General features: G+C 47.4%; 1 protein-coding gene across 4 annotated transcripts in view; it reads left to right on the top strand.

Moving 5' to 3' along the window:
* The window catches only part of FERMT2 (FERM domain containing kindlin 2), a 601,536-nt gene that overhangs the window by 441,343 nt on the left and 144,562 nt on the right, over positions 1–15,631 (top strand). The window lies entirely within an intron of this gene.

The raw sequence follows: 15,631 nt of genomic DNA, 5'->3' as shown, positions 1-15,631 counted from the left end.
CTCGGCACCATTGCCGATGGGAGGGGGCCACCCGCGCTCCCCAGCGCTGCGCGATGTTTCGCTTGGCTAACGCGAATGTTAGTGTCACCCATTCTTTTGCCGCGTGACCTAAATCTGTCGGCTCCCATACATTCAGTATGCATCTATGCGGTTCAGGAGGGACATCTATTCCGCAGACCTGAGTCACTGTGGCCGTTACCTCCCCCCAATAATGTTGTTTGTTCGGGCAGTCCCAGATGGTGTGATAGAATGTGCCTATGGATCCGCAGCCTCTCAGGCAAAGTGTCATATCAGTCCTTCCTATATTGTGCAGTGTGGATCTGGTGAGGTACACTCTGTGTAGTATTTTCAGCTGTATAAGCTTTAATCTGGAGGGGGTCGCAACCTCTCTCGGGGACGCGAGCGCCTCCTGCCACCCTTGCTCGTCCATCTCCCCCCACCTCCGCCTGCCATCGTTCCCGAAGGGTTGTTGTAGGGTCTTTCTGGTTATTAATCAGCTTGCAGTATGTGCATGAGATCGCTTTTTTAGTGAGATAATCAGTTAGCAAACGGTCCTGTAGAGGTGAGGCCGCGGGCAAATCACTTCCTGAGGGTATTACCTTTGTAAGGGCATGTTTAATTTGTAGGTACCTATAATGCTCTGTCTTTGCCATCTGGTATGTGGATTGGAGCTGCGCAAATGCGACCACCTTCCCCTTGTTCCACAGATCGCCCACCCTGGAGATCCCTATAAGATCCAACTGTCTAAAACCTTTACTCATTCGTAGCTTACCAAGCCTGGGAGAATCCCACAGTGGTGTCTGTTGGGTTATCACCCCCTCCCACCCTAGTGCCCGCTGTGCCCTGAACCACACGTGTATCGTATGCTCCGCAGGGCTGATAAGTTTGCTTAGTTTTGATTTATTATATAGAGCACCCATTATCATTATACCGTCCATTCCCAGCATGTGCCTGTCCATGCGTAGAGCCGGTTCATCCTGGGGGGCATTGAGCCATTGGTTGATCACTATTAATTGGGAAGCCCAGTAGTAGAGATGGGCGTTTGGCAATGCAATGCCACCGTCGTACCAGCTCCGCATTAATTTACGCATGGCTATGCGATGGGGCTTCCCTGCCCATAGCAGGCGACCCACCTCCGTCAGAATAGCTTTAAAATAGGAGTCTGGTATTAGCATGGGTGTATACTGTATTACGTACAGAAACCGAGGGAGAGCCATCATTTTAAACAGCGCAGCCCGCCCCAACATTGTAAGCGGGAGGGAGTGCCAATTCTTCACATCACTTTTGAATCTGTGCAAAGGCGGAAGTAGGTTGCGTTCAATGAAATGTGCCGGGTTCGGTGTGATGTGAATGCCTAGGTATTTAAAACCATCCGGCGCTATCTGTATTGCAGCTCCTCGAGGCAGGCGCGGGGAAGGGCCCTTAAGTATGTATAGTACTGATTTGTTCCAGTTAATGGAATATCCAGAGACCCTACCATACGAGGCACACATGTCTAATAAGCTATTGAGGGAACGTTCTGGCTGTGTTAGGTATAAAAGAATGTCGTCCGCGTAGAGGGAGATACGGTCCTCCCAGTTCTCTGTCCATTTCAGCCCTTTTATCACCGGGTCCGCCCGAATCCATGCCGCGAGTGGTTCCAGCACCAATGCAAAGAGCAATGGGGAGAGAGGGCATCCCTGCCTAGTTCCCCGTCCCAGCGGAAAATCCCCGGACAGTCTCCCATTGACCGCCACCTGCGCCAGCGGTTGGGAATATAACAGTTGTATCCACGCACACATTTTGGGTCCCAGCCCCATACGCTGCAATACCGCAAAAAGAAATGGCCACTCTACCCGGTCAAATGCCATACTGGCATCCAATGATAAGATGACCGCCTCATCGTGTATGTCGGGTGCACTAGCAAGTATCCCGTGTAGGCGTCTGAGGTTCATTGCTGTGTTTCTGCCCGGCATAAACCCCGACTGGTCCGGGTGTATGAGCGTTGCCAAGTACGGTTGCAGTCTGGTCGCGAGCGCTTTGGCGAGTATTTTCGCTTCAGGATTTAAGAGTGAGATTGGTCTGTAGGAGGTACACTCTTAGGGGGGCTTCTCGGGCTTAAGTATTGCCACAAGCGTGGCCGCTCTTTGGTCTCTCGGGAGGAGCCCCTTCGCCAGACTGGCCTGGTATATTTTTAAGAGATGTGGTACCAATGTGTCCGTTTCTCGTTTGTACCATTCCACCGGAATCCCGTTTGGTCCCATCGCTTTCCCAGTTTGGAGGCCCCTAAATGCCGTAGCAATTTCATCCGCGGTGAGGTCTGCGTCTAACAACTGCGTGTCCTGCGGGAGAAATCACGGGAGCTGTAATCACGGGAGCTGTAAGTCCCGAAGGAAGGCTAGATTTTCCTCCACCGTCGCTATCGGTGTGTACACCGTTTCAAAGTGTTGCGTAAAGGCCTGTGCGATAGCATCTGGATCTGTTACCGTCTCGCCGGAAGCCAAGCGAAGGTGCGCCACCCACCGGCTGGCCCTCTTTCTTGTCTAGCCACGCCAGTAGCCTACCAGCCTTGTCCCCTGCCTCATAGATTGTTTGACGCGTTTTTGTGAGCCTAGCCTGGGCTACCTCCCATACATGTTCTTTATACGTCTGGTGAGCTAAATGCAAGGCGCGGGCATTAATGTCATTTGGATCCGCTGCATGGTCTCGCTCAGCGCACTCCCAACGCGTGCTCCAGTTCGGATATTTGTTGTATTAATGCTTGTTTATGTGCGGTGATCGCTGAAACTGCCTGTCCCCGGAGGACTGCTTTATACGCCTCCCATAGGACCACTGGGGATTTAACTGTATGTGCGTTTTCGAGGAAGTAATGCTTCGTGGTCGTATGCATGGCTTTTTGGATCTGGGGAACCTTGAGATATTCTGGGTAAATGGGAAATAGTCTGCGACCCTTAATCTGCGAATAATATATTAGGAGCAAGGGTGAATGATCCGAGATACCTCTAGAGAGATGCTTCACCTCTAGGATGCCTTCTATCCCTGTCTGGGCGGTGAGAAAGTAGTCTATGCGGGAGAGACTGTTATGTGCCGCTGAGTGGTGTGTGTATTGATTCTCTACCTGGTGGTGCACGCGCCAGACGTCTACTAGGCCCATTGCGTCTGAGAAATCTTGTAGGGGCGAGGAACCCACTCCGCCACCTCTGGGGGGCATCTATCGCGCGCCGCGTCCATCACTGTGTTGAGATCCCCACCCATTATTAGCTCCCCGGGGGGAAGGTCTATCAAGAATTTGCCAAGAGCTGGGAAGGCTAATGAGTGTAGCGCCGGGGGAATGTACACCGAGACGAAGTTAAAGATCCGCCCCTCCCATTGACAGGAGGCCGCTGCGAATCTCCCCTGATCATCAGCCCAGGTTGAATTGAGAACCAGAGGGCAAGCCTTGCGCATCAGAATCCTCACCCCCCTCGAGCCTGAGGTGAATTCAGAGTGGGTCACCATTTTAAAGCCCCATCTGTCCAGTGCCTTGACAGCTGTCCCTACTAGATGCGTTTCTTGTATTAAGGTGAGAGATGGTGCATGCCGTTTGAGGTATTGCAACACTAGGCCTCTTTTTATCTTTTTACCCAGGCCGTTGACATTCCAGGAGATCACTGTCAAAGGCGGTCCCAGTGTACTCCCGTTGTTCATATGTGCCCTAGAGGCAGTGTCTGTCATAACCTCCCTGGTTTGAAAGCAAGAACATGAAGGCGAGTCGTAATCAGTGATGTATCTGGCGCGTGGATTGAATCGTGCATGTTTAGCTCAAGTCGATGTGTGTTTGCAAAAAGAAGACTTAATCAACAACCAAAAACAAACTACTATCAATTACTAAAAAAATCAAATACCTCCCCCCTCCCTGCCAGATGGATTCCCAACTACCCGCCTCCCCAACAATGCAGAGTGCTTCGATCCCATTAACAATACTTGTGTGTGGGACCCTTTTTATTTTTAAACCCCCCCCCCCCACCTACACTGCACATCTACACCTCTAGGCCCCTTACCCACACTGCACCAAACAGCTTGGGGCAAAAGATCTCCTACAAAGAACCCCTCATAGGGTGCCCTGCGGGCATTGCAGCGCTGGCCTGATGAGGCTCATGCCCTATGATGAAGCATGACACTCAACTTGGATGTGTGAGGGCCCCACTTTCCAAATTGGGGGGCACCCTGTCTCCATCATAGGATCAGGGCATTACCTTCCTAGCTTTCTCGTTACACTACCTCCTCTTTCCAGGAACTTCATACTCTATTCAATATTAATACCTCCAGACAAAGACAGCAAAAACGTTGCTACAGTTGTAGAAAACAAATTAAACAACATCTCAGTGGAGAAACCAACAATTGCCAGAGTAATATAGAAATAGAGAGAAGGGTTTAATAATAGAGAAAAAGGGATTACTTGTCTGAAATCTTCACTGACCAGCAGACCGCTTTGTACTGGTACTGAAATGTATAGACCTATGTAGCTGAGATTGCCAGAATTCAGACTGGAGGTACAAGCGAATATTATTTATTTGATTTTCACAGGGGAAAATCTTTTCAAAACTTCTGTTGATGATGCAATTAGAAAAAATTGAAAAGGCAGATGGAAAGACATTTTTGCTTCACAAACAGTAATTACCTTCCACAGGGGCTCTCCAAATCAGAGAAGGAAGAGCGCAGTTTCACTGGTCACAATACCAAGGGTCTGCATGGGGGCACCCTTGCTTGCAGTAACACAACAAAACAAGATTGTCCTCTAAAAAAGGGAATAAGCAAACCTCAAAAGGTAATGTTCACAGACGTGGCTACATACCATTGCCACCACAGCACACAACCCCTTTCCTGGGCAAGTTGAGTGGTTCTATTTAACAGTGGCGATGAAAAAGCATAGTTAATTTGGTGCTACCTTGAATTTTTCTCAGAACTGGAAATAAGGCCAAAGGTCCTAAACACCAAGGTTACAAAAAGAGTTGCAATAACACCCATGCTGGGTCTGCTGCTTCTCAACAGATTAGTAAAGTTGCAAAATGTACAGGCGACTGCATAGGATGAGATACCGATTTCGAAAGAGGGTGAGGCAGTAAACCTCAAATGTTTATTTAATGCATACTTAATTGAATGTTTATTTAGAAGACTAATCGAAGAATGTTTAGCAAATTAGTTCTCAAATCCTATTTGACAGGTAGTGTCACAGGTGGCACTAACCAACTAATTCAAATCCAGTGGGGTGATGCAAATATCCACTCTTCCATAGTCCCATTAGTGACCATGCAAAGGATTAGTATGTCAAACGGCAGATTTGCTGATCTTCCTGCCTGTCTCAACCTGAGCTGTGGAGGCATGGCTATCTACAACAATTGAACACTTCCAGATCAGAGCAAGATTACAAATCACTCTTAACACTATGCAACATGCTATACCTCCTATTAATCTCTGCTTTACCCACTGGGCAGTAGTTGATTACTGACTTCCTAATGCTGAAACACAGGAATAATATTTACAAGCAATGTATAGAATGTCATGCACTGTGTATTAGTGCTAGAACTGCCTTCAGCAGATCAGTAGTTATATCTGTGATTTGAGTAATCCTAATTTCCCATAATCCATTATCTGCATTATGATTGTATTTTAGTATTGCATTTCAATTCTGATAAAATACAATTACTTCCCCACAACTAGAAATGCCTCACGAACACGAGTCAAGCGAAGCAGCAAATTCTGTACAAAATAATTCACAGGCCTAAGAATAGGTGCAGTGCTGAGTTTGTAGAATTCAACAAAATGACTCCAGTATGAATAAGGTTCAATACACAAAACCGGTAACTCCACAGCGGATTTCATAGCCCAGCATCAGTAGACTCTAGTTTATATATACAGTGTTGTCTGGTATAATTCTGTGTACAAGATCCCAAATTACTCTTATTTGAAGACACACAAATATCGGACTCCGACAATAAGAGTTCGGTCTGCAGCAACTTTAAGATCGGTCACCTAGGATTGCAAGCATACAACAAGAGGAACTTCTAGCTAAAGGTTAGGTTGACAGTGACCACTGCTAGTCTCGGTCTGTGGCATCTTGGGAATTATTATTCACCCGAGTTCTAGTGTCTGCTTGGATAGCATAGTCGTTACAACCCCGAAGCCTCTGTCCTAGCAATGCCTATGCTCCGCACACATTGATGGTCTCCGCTTAAAAAAAAAACGTGCATGCACTTGATATTCAAGGGGTTGCATCTCGATGTTCGACATACATCTTCAGGTGAGGGTGGGCCATAGATCCTGACTGCCAGGCTCTAGTAGTTGTCACGTAATATTCAAAAAGCTGAAGTTCGAGGCATATGAGCTGCAGATCACACACTGAGGATAAGATCGCCATCTGGTGTTGGGCTCGGATGATTGCAGGTTGTTGTTGTCTTCGGAAGAAGCCTTTGGTCACGAGGTTGGTGACTCCTCCCCTGGACAACAGTGCGCATGGGCATCCACTCCATCGGCAGATTGTTTTTTTCCGCCATTGGGTTCGGATGAACTTTTTTCCGCTCCAGCAGAAAACTTCCAGCAATCAATTTAACTCTTTAATCTTCATTTCATCGACGTCGACATCAACTCGGACCGGTTCCGGAAGCGGCTGATGGACAGGACACCCTTCAAAAAATGCCCCCAGTGTGGAGCGAAGTTCCCCCACAGTGACCACCACGAGGTTTGCAACCTCTGCCTGTCGCCGGAACACAACGAGTCCACCTGTCCAGCTTGTTCCGCTTTCCGTTCGAAGAAGACCCTCCGGGACCGAAGAGCTCGACGCCATATTATGGCCAAACCAGCTCCAGAACCGGAGGACATCTTTGCTCAAGATGTTCCCGAAGACGACACCGAAGATCTCGAGATCGTGTCCGAAGCCGACGATTCCGATGACCTCATCACTCCAGGGCAGCGTGTGAGTACCACCCCCCCTGCCCCTGCCCCATCCAAAAAAGCATTGGTCAAGACTCCGCCAGTTGGGCCCAGTCGCGACCGGAAATCCTCTTCAGAAGCCCCGCCCTCGGGCCCGGCTCCGAAGACATCTAAGCCTGTGGGTGGCTCGGGCTCGAGCAAACCTCACCTGATTGTGCCTTTAACACCCTCGGCACCCAAACACCCATTGTCGGCACCGAAACAGGCTCCAAGACCGAAATCTCCTTCGGCACAGAAACGTTCCTCGGCACCGAAGTCTCCACCGGCACCGAAACGTTCTTCAACATCGATGCCTGAAAGTCCATCGGCACCGAAACCTCAGCCGGCACCGAAACCTCAGCCGGCACCGAAACCTCAGCCGGCACCGAAACCTCAGCCGGCACCGAAACCTCAGTCGGCACCGAAACCTCAGTCGGCACCGAAACCTCAGTCGGCACCGAAACCTCAGTCGGCACCGAAAAATCAGTCGGCACCGAAAAATCAGTCGACACCGAAAAATCCATCGGACCCGAAAAAATCATCGGCGCCGAAAACTGCGTCCCCGCCGAAACAAGCTCATAAAGACCCGAAGCGGACGTCACAGACACCACCTTCGGAGCCAGATGATCTTTTTCGACCAGATCCTACTCAGAAGCGGATCTACATCAATCCTAAAACGGGACATGTGACTGCCATCCCATATAAAAAGCGGAAGCTGGACACTACACCTCCCCCAGCTCCCATACGGAAAAAGGACTGTGCTACTTCACCACTTCGTCCTTCCTCTCCTGTTTTACCTCCTAACCCGTCCCCCCCCTCCTCCTCCTGATTCTCCTTTACCTTTACCTTTACCTTTACCATCTCCCTATCATTCACCTCCTCCACAGGATGATAATGATGACTTAGGGGGAGGGGCGGACCCTGATTTATTTGATGATCCTGTTGACCCAAACGACCCTTTTACGTTCCCAGACCCAGCACCCATGGATGACTGGTCTTATCCTATACCTGACATGCCTGACCCCACTACCTACCCTTCCAAGCCCTCCCCTCCTGATGACCACCTAGGGTACGGCCAACTTATAAATAGGGCAGCAACATTCCACGGCGTTACAATGCACACAGACGCCATTGAAGAGGACTTTCTCCTTGATACCTTTGAGCAGTCACAAAAGACTGTTCACATACTGCCCATGATCAAAGGGGTTATAAAGCATGCTACTGAAGTCTTTAAGGACCCTGTTCGAGCTAGGGTTCTCAACCCACGCATCGAAAAAAAGTACCGACCAGCCCCGCAAGACCCTGCATACATTAAGGCCCAGCTCCCTTTAGACTCCCTAGTCGTATCAAATGCCAGGAAGCGCGCTAACTCACAGACAACTGGAGAAACGCCTCCCCCAGACAAGGAGTCTAAGCTTTTAGAAGCCTCGGGCAAACGGGTCGCCGCGCAGGCGGCTAACCATTGGCGTATTGCGAATACCCAGGCCCTGTTAGCCAGGTATGATAGAGCGCATTATGACCAACTTGAGGACCTTATGCAGCATCTGCCTGAACCTTTTAAGTCCCAGGCCTCTGACCTCATCCAAGAAGGCAAATTAATATCTAATGCCTCCATTAAATGCGCCTTAGATGCAGCAGACACTGCTTCTAGAGCGGTCAATACTGGCGTCTTACTCAGACGACATGCCTGGCTCCGTATTTCCGGTTTTAAACCGGAGGTTCAAACCGCAATTCTAGCTCAACCTTTCAACCAAGAGCAGCTATTTGGCCCTGCAGTGGATACTGCATTAGAAAAAATGAAAAAGGATAATGAAACTGCCAAGTCTATGGGAGCACTGCAGTCTCATCAAAACCGGGGTTCCTTTCGTCGCTCCTTTTATAGAGGAGGCTCCAAAAACACATCAACTGAGACCACGTCCACCTTTAAAAATTCTGGACAAACATCCCCTAACAGGTTACTTCCGGGGAGGTTATAGGGGAAACAATAACAAAGGTCGAGGACGGGGCAACAACAACAACAACAACACCCGCACCTCACCAGCCACCAAACAGTGACTTGCCACCACTCCCCCCAGACCATTCCACTCCGGTCGGGGGACGACTCCAACAATTCCTGCCTGTCTGGACTTCCATCACCACAGACAGGTGGGTAAGACAAATTATCCAGTCTGGCTACTGCCTCGAACTCATACAATCCCCCCCAAACACACCGCCCAAACAACGTCCAATGTCCTCGCATCATCTCTCTCTCCTCAAACAAGAAGTTCAATCCCTGTTACAAAAACATGCGATAGAACCAGTTCCCCTTCAACATCAGGGAAAAGGGGTATATTCTCTATACTTCCTCATTCCCAAAAAGGACAAAACACTAAGGCCCATACTGGATCTCAGACTACTAAACCAGTATATACATTCGGATCATTTTCACATGACCACTCTCCAACAAGTCCTCCCACTTTTACAACAGGGAGACTTCCTCGCCACATTGGACCTCAAGGACGCATACTTTCACATCCCTATGCATCCCGCTCACAGAAAATATCTACGATTTGTGGTAGATGGGCAACACTATCAATTTACAGTTCTCCCATTCGGAGTAACAACAGCACCCAGAGTGTTCACCAAGTGCCTAGCAGTCGTGGCAGCGCATCTCAGAAGACAACAGATCCATGTCTTCCCCTATCTGGACGATTGGCTCATAAAAGCCAATACATACCAAAAATGCGTTCTCCACACTCATCGCACGATTCAAACACTCCACGATTTGGGATTCACTATCAACTACCCCAAATCCCACCTACAACCTTCCCACTTACATCAGTATCTAGGAGCAACCATAGATACATCCAAAGCCATTGCCTATCCCAGCACAGCCAGGATAGCCAGTATACAAAATCTCATCTCTCAATTTCAAACTCATCCATCTCTTCCAGCAAGAGTGTTCATGCAGCTCCTAGGCATGATGGCGTCGTGCATCTCCATAGTCCCACACGCACGACTTCAAATGCGTCCCTTACAAGAATGCTTAGCACAACAGTGGAACCAAGCTCACGGACAACTTACCGATCTGGTGTTGGTGGACAGTCGCTCACTTCGATCACTGAAATGGTGGAACACCATCAACCTGTCCAAAGGGAGACCGTTCTTAGAGCCTCTTCCACAAGTTGTGCTAACTACAGACGCATCTCTCACGGGGTGGGGAGCCCACCTCCTCCACCATACCACTCAGGGGAGACGGACCAGCCAACAAAAACTGCTCCACATCAACCACCTGGAACTCTTAGCAGTGTTCCTAGCACTAAAATCCTTTCAAATTCACCTAAAGAACAAAACTGTCCTCATACGCACAGACAACATGACGACAATGTATTATATACAGAAACAGGGAGGGACACACTCTCTCCAACTGTCCCAACTGGCACAGCAAATCTGGAGATGGGCAATTCCCCAAAACATCTACCTGTTAGCAGAACATCTCCCAGGGATCCACAATCAAGTGGCCGACCTCCTAAGTCGCCACACACAACAGATCCACGAATGGGAACTACACCCCAAAGTTCTACTCCCCTTCTTCCAAAAGTGGGGACAACCAGACATAGACCTGTTCGCCACCGCCGAAAACACAAAATGCCCAACCTTCGCCGCCAGGTTTCCACACCCACAGTCGAAGGGCAATGCCCTATGGATGAACTGGTCAGGCAGATTTGCGTACGCCTTTCCGCCTCTCCCACTAGTTCCATTTGTGGTACGCAAACTGAAACAACAGTCACTAACACTATACTAGTGGCTCCCACTTGGGCACGTCAACCGTGGTTCACCACACTTCTGGAACTATCTTTAGTTCCACATCAAAAGCTACGCCTCTCCCCGGATCTATTAACCCAGAACCATGGAGAAATCAGACACCCAGATCCTCAAACACTGAACCTAGCGATCTGGCTCCTGAGGTCCTAGAGTTCGGTTACCTCAATCTCCCTCCAGACTGTATGAATATCATAAAGGAAGCCAGACGACCTACTACTAGAGCGTGTTATGCCGCTAAATGGAAACGATTTGCCATCTACTGCGCTAATAATGACATACATCCATTGGATGCTTCCATCCAAAACATCATTTGCTATCTACTACACTTGCAAAGATGCAATCTAGCGTATTCCTCTATACGATTACACCTAGCAGCCTTGGCAGCCTACTTGCAAAATAGGCAACACCTGTCCCTTTTTAAGGTACCAGCCATCAAAGCGTTTATGGAAGGTCTCAAAAGGATTCTTCCCCCAAGATTGCCACCTGCCCCAGTGTGGAATCTCAATGTGGTTCTAACAAGACTCATGGGCCCCCCATTTGAACCTATGCACAAATGTGAATTGCAATTCCTAACATGGAAGGTAGCCTTCCTTATCGCAATCACTTCCCTGCGCAGAGTAAGTGAAATACAAGCCCTTACACTTGAAGAACCTTTCTTACAACTACACCGTAACAAAGTGGTTCTTAGGACAAACCCTAAATTTCTTCCAAAAGTGATTTCCCCTTTCCACCTTAACCAATCAGTAGAACTACCGGTCTTTTTCCCAAATCCAGACTCGGTAGCTGAAAGGGCCCTACATACCTTAGATGTCAAAAGAGCCTTGCTTTATTACATCGACAGGACAAAACCTTTCCGAAAGACAAAACAACTCTTTGTTGCTTTCGCGCCACCACACAAAGGCAACCCGATCTCCAAATCAGGAATAGCCCGGTGGATAGTTAAATGCATCCAAATATGCTACCTCAAGGCTAAACGTACACTTACAGTTCCCCCTAGGGCGCACTCCACGTGTAAAATAGGGGCTTCTATGGCCTTCTTAGGCAATATTCCCTTAGAAGACATTTGCAAGGCAGCCACATGGTCTACCACGCATACCTTCACTAAACACTATTGTGTTGACGTGCAGGCCAAACAGGCCTCCGTGGGCCAGGCTGTCCTAAAAACTTTATTTCAAGCTGCTGCAACGGATACAGGCGACCACCGCTAAGGGGAGCACTGCTGTATAATCTATCCTCAGTGTGTGATCTGCAGCTCATATGCCTCGAACGGAATATGCTACTTACCAGTATGCATCTGTTCTTGGCATGTAGAGCTGCAGAGTCACACACGCCCGCCCGCCTCCCCGGGACCTGTATCTGTTCCAGCATCCGTCTTACTTAGACATTACACATGGACATCCTTTCTTTCTTTTCTATATACTCCATCTTTTCCCATCATGGCGAAAAACAATCTGCCGATGGAGTGGATGCCCATGCGCACTGTTGTCCAGGGGAGGAGTCACCAACCTCGTGACCAAAGGCTTCTTCCGAAGACAACAACAACCTGCAATCATCCGAGCCCAACACCAGATGGCGATCTTATCCTCAGTGTGTGACTCTGCAGCTCTACATGCCAAGAACAGATGCATACTGGTAAGTAGCATATTCCTTTGCACAACAGTCACCATTACAAAGGGCAGAAGGTTCAAGGAGCCATTCCTCGCTGTGACCAAAATAAAAGCATAACACACTGGATAGGGTGCACATATAAGCAACTTGTAAATTGGGATAAGGGCCACCAAAGGATGTAGTCAAGCACACAAATATATTAAGACTAAATGACCTGTTTCTTGCTAGAAGAAACTTTCAAAACCAGGTAGAAGAGTGGTGCATATACCAACAAACCATCACAGCAATTTTCTCCATAAACAAGGCAGAACAAAATCGTACACACTGTCAAAGTTTTCTCAGGACATTTGACAGTGGGCCATTCAAAATCTATTTCACTTGTGATACGTAACTTTCCAGGAAATGTAGACCGGCTAAGAAAACAATCGGGCATATATCCACCAGATCAGTGGGGTTTCAACCACATTTTTAAACCAGTAGTAACTTAAGACATAGATCAGTTTGCAACTTCTAAGAACTCAAAATGCCGAAACTTTGCACTGTCACAGACTTAAAAAAAAATTAGTGGCATGGTCAACTACCACGAAGATGTACCTATTCCCTGATGCAATAGGTGGGTCCAGGGGACCAACCATGTCAATCCCCACCCTTTCAAAAGGAACCATAACCACTGGCAGTGGTATTGGGGGAGCCTTTGTATTGCCCCCGCCTTGCCACTGGCCTGACAGGTGACACAGGAACTGCAAAACTCCTTTACCTTTTCAGACATATAAGTCAGACTTGCTTGGCAAATATTGCAGGAGTTTCTTTTATGAAGGCCTAGAAGAACTGCATTTTTAGTCCATTTTTCACAGAAATAGTGCTGAAAATGGCACCAAAAAGATGCCAATTAAAAAAAAAAATGTCCCCCCTCCTCTTGCTTAGAAGCAATCTGTCTCAAGGGTGGGGACAGTCACGCGGTCCCTGACGGAACTTTTCTCTGGAGGGTCCACCTTCTCCTGTCAGTTCGACCAAATCTGACAGCTCTGGCAGGGATGGAGTCCCTCCCTCAGAGGCCAGATCCTCCCCATCGGGGTTAGATTCTTCCTGCACCTCTGGAGTTCCCTGGGCTGGCTCACCATGCCCAGTACCCTTGTCCTTGGATGCTTGTCCCTTTGTTCCAGGGGCCAAGTGTCCAGCCCTTCCCTTCTGGCTAGTCTGTGACCTAGTCACAGCACATACCCACTCAGGGAGCTCCAATATTTTCATATGGAGTCTTCTCTCCACCTCTGACCACTGAGAGGCTTCATTGCCCAGTAAACACTGGACTGGGAGCACCTTTGACACAGCTACCTTCATAGGGCCTGTCACACCTCCCCATTCCAAATCCACCACAGCCATAGGATGGATTTTGGTAGTGGTGTCTGCATATGTCACCTGGTGAAACTCACCAGGTAACAACCTCTCTGGAGGCACCATAGTTACACTAGCCCCAGTGTCTCTGATAGCCTCAACCTTAGTCTCATTCACTTTAGGCCTCTGCCTGTACTGTCCATGTTTATCGGTAAGGCAGCAAGGGTGGCAATATTCACCCCACTCAGGGACACTAAGGTTGCTTCCACCGTCTGACTACCCCTCTCTGGGGCACCACTCTCCACCCCTACACTGACACTTGCATTATTTATGACCTTAAAATTAGTTACTTTACAGTGAGCCAGCCAGCAGTGGTACACACACACCTTGACAATGTAATGCTTTAAGTCTGGTGACTAGCAATCTTTCCCAAGGTAATAAAAGTGGGAAATGTTAAGATTTATCTTCCAAAACTGGAGAATTTGGACTCCACAGTTTGACTACTGCAGTTGCAGAATTGCAGTATATGCACCAATCCTAAAGTTGTATGGCCGCAATTAAGAAAGGAGGCCTGCAGCATGAAACTCTTATACAGCAAAGCGGCTCCACTTTCTTAACTGGTCTAAACATCCAATTCCGAATGTATTTATTAGAAAACAAGATCTTGTACATCATTCAGGGTATGTTTGACTGCAGTTGCAGAGTACACTAGCTGTGTTGGTAGTAAAGAACAATTTGCCTGTCCAGTGCAGAACCATTGTATTAGCTAATTTGATGAAGGCACCCTTTTAACCTCTGCATAAGGCAAATTTAGAGCGTGGTCATTGGAAACATCTATTGAAGCATTACGTGAAGCTGTGAGATTGAAGCACTTCTTGCAAATTGATGAGGTTCGTGTGGTTATGAAGACTAATACAAAAATAATTCCCAAGGGAATATCTGCTTTTTATGTTAATCAGTCAATACAGCTGCCTTCTTTCTTTCAACACCATAAAACTGCCAACATGTGGTCATTACATACTTTAAATTTTATTTTAAATTTTGTTTTAAGTACATGAGCCTAATCAAATAATAAAAACCCAGTAATTGTGTGGCCCGCTCCGGTTTATGGTGGCCAGGCACTAATGTTACCCTGATAATCTAGATTTTCCAAGCAATTCAGTTGTACTGTTCTTTGACCTTGAAAATATTAGTCCTAAAAACAAAGGGCTCACTCTAAAAGAAAAGTGCATTCACTGGCAGTCTATTAAATAACATTTGCACAGCAATAACTTGGTCATCTTTAGGTACATTGTCCAAGAGAACTCTGGTAGATCAGACCACTTTAAAGAATATCATTTGGCTCTATCTGCACCCTCTTCCACAGTGAACGAAAACCGGTGTCCCTACACAGAATGCACGTTTAGAATAGGGGGGGTGTGTAACACTAGTTTTTTGTAAAAATAATCTAGTATCTTGTAGGTCTTCTTGATGCAAGTGAGCACTTCCTACCGCCCGAGTGGGCGAGTGCCATTAGTGCTTTAATGAGCAAAATAAATACCATATTATAAATCTACTGCACCCACTTCACCAAAAGAAATCTACCTAAAGAATGTTTTGGGACTCACCATCTAGATAGCAGAATAATGCACCGCATCAGAAATTCGAGCTGCAAAACATGTTGCGTGTAGCTAGTTTCTTTGCACAATGGATCCTTTGGTTCATTATAAGCATTGTCATTTCCATATGCTTAGTTGTCTAGTTCACAGAGCAGGAAGGTCTGATAATTTGTTGTGGATGTTAATTCCAGTGTAATAACCATAACGAGTAGTGCCAGTGGCTTGCATAGTATAATCTATACATCTATATCTATATAGATATAGATATTTCTTTCTTTTACATTTTGAGGGGCTGTGAGAGCTCTTCTGGGTAAAATAAATATTTAACAGATCAATACAGAGAATGCCATAAGAAGAAAAAA

This window comes from Triturus cristatus, chromosome 9 (assembly GCF_964204655.1).
Source record: "Triturus cristatus chromosome 9, aTriCri1.1, whole genome shotgun sequence".
Taxonomy (NCBI): domain Eukaryota; kingdom Metazoa; phylum Chordata; class Amphibia; order Caudata; family Salamandridae; genus Triturus; species Triturus cristatus.
Note: the sequence above shows the minus strand (reverse complement) of the source record. Positions and strands in the feature narration are given on the sequence as shown.